Source organism: Triticum dicoccoides, chromosome 1B (assembly GCF_002162155.2).
Source record: "Triticum dicoccoides isolate Atlit2015 ecotype Zavitan chromosome 1B, WEW_v2.0, whole genome shotgun sequence".
In the NCBI taxonomy this organism is placed as follows: Eukaryota; Viridiplantae; Streptophyta; class Magnoliopsida; order Poales; family Poaceae; genus Triticum; species Triticum dicoccoides.
Window position 1 is genome coordinate 701,361,948 of NC_041381.1, and position 2,288 is coordinate 701,364,235.

The window sequence follows — 2,288 nt, forward strand, 5'->3', positions numbered from 1 at the left end:
CAAGGGAGCATCACCGGTGCTACGATAGAGTATTGCCAGGCTGCCCAAACATTGTCGGTGCTGAAACGGAGCATTGCCGAGCCGTCGGAGTATCACCGGTGTCGCGATGAAGCATTTGTGAGACAGCCGGAACATCGCCAGCGCTGCAATGGAGCATCACCGGCGCTACGATGGAGGGTCGTCGGACTGCCGGTGCATCGTCGGTGCCGTGATGAAGCATTCATCGGACCGCCGAAACATCAATGGCGTTGCAAGGGAGCATCACCGCCTTACCGGTGCTACGATGGGGCATCGCCGAGCCGTCCAAACATCGTCGGTGCTGCAACGGAGCATCGCCGACCCGTCGGAGCATCACCAAGGCTGCAATGGAGCATAGCCAGGTGGCAGATTATGGCCCATGCAGCAATGGAGCATCAATGGTGCTTGAAAAGGGTGATCGCAGTAGAGGCGTTGCTGCAACCCCAAAACTCGTCGGCGCTGCTGCCGTGGACGATGTACGCCAAGCTCGCCGTTTTGCTGTCAGGTGACCGGCGACGTGGCTGCTGCCACATTCTCTAAGCCGGCTAGGTGCTGCTCTCGCTAGAGTTACGTGTTGGAACCGCAACCCTCTCTCACTCTCGGCTAGAGGAAGAAGAAGAACACGGACACAAGATTTTCCGGTCGCGCACGAACGCCGCCACAGGCGCACGAACGCCCCAATCCTTTACTTCTTTACAGTGGCTATATCGCTACTATCAGCTCATCACAAGCAATACACAGGGGCTTCTTTTATACCCGACTCCCTAAGCAACTGACTCCAACAGCCCCTCATGCGCACGTACGCATGAGCTCCTCAAGACCCGGCCTCCTCTCGTCGTGAGCCATCTACCCTTCCGCAAGAGCCGCACATCGTCCGAGCTTGCCGCTGGATCACGCCCAACGCTCCCGCGATCAACGCCTGTGACTAACCTGCGCATGCACGTCCACTAACAAACTCTGTGCATGCTAGCTTCTAACTACACGCACACAACGCATGCACACTACCCATGCATAGCCGGACTATGCCCATACACCACTCGGACTATGCCTAGACACACACACACGTAACGTGGTTTACTCTAAGATTACGCGCATGTGGGATGTGGCGTTGGTGGCTGAAGGCTGTGCAAGTTGGGATGGAAATCATACCGCGGTCCAAACGTGCAGTCATTAGTGAATCTGTCGGCCTGAATCATACTGTATTGGCGTTAATCAACGGCGGGCAAGGTGGCTTATTTCAATCCGGCATCATCCGGATGATGCGTAGTAGGCGCCCAGCTGCACCTTGCTGTTGAACAAGCGCAGGTTTTTGCTTCTCGCCGCCGCCGACATGGTTGTCCATCGCCATGCCCTGCTCGACTAGTAGAAACGATCGATGACGCAGACACAACACAACTGCTAAGGTTTGTTTTATTATTTTTTTAGAAAAAGGAGGATGACCCCTCGCCTCTGCATCTCGGAGATGCATGCAGCCACTTAATTAATTATTCACGATGACCTTATAAAGTAATACATGAATACGATTGAAGCCATCATCTTGATAACATCTGTCGCTACTCCTATCCATTGATGAAGGGGTGCCGAAAGTATGTGCCGAATAGCCAGACTTCTCACCGAGCTTAACATCTAAAGCCGGAGGCCCCAACAAAGCTACAAACCGGTCCGACAAACTCATAGGTCGTCGCCGCCGTCTTCCATCAATCCATCTTCAGAGCAGGTACTGATACATCGACCTCGCCAGGCCCGCCGTCGATGCCCCCATGGCATTGGACAACGCCTCCTCCCTACGCGCGTCCATCATCACGCATCCGTCGTTGAGACTTTGCTGCGCCTCGCCGCCGAGACTCAACGACGTTGATGCGTCACAGTGAACGCCGCTTCACCGCAGATGCTGTCCACTGGTCCCTCCAGCATATGCACACATCCAAGAATGATGCCCTCGAGGGGGGTACGACACGTGAGTGCCGCCATCATCCGATCGACTGATCTAGGGTTTCCTATCAAATTTAACATATATGCCATATGAGGGAGTCCTGGACTAGGGGGTGTCCGGATAGCCGAACTATCATCATCGGTCAGACTCCAAAACTATGAAGATACAAGATTGAAGACTTCGTCCCGTGTCCGGATGGGACTTTCCTTGGAGTGGAAGGCAAGCTTGGCAATACGGATATGTAGATCTCCTACCATTGTAACCGACTCTATGTAACCCTAGCCCTCTCCGGTGTCTATATAAACCGGATGGCTTTAGTCCATAGGACGAACAACAA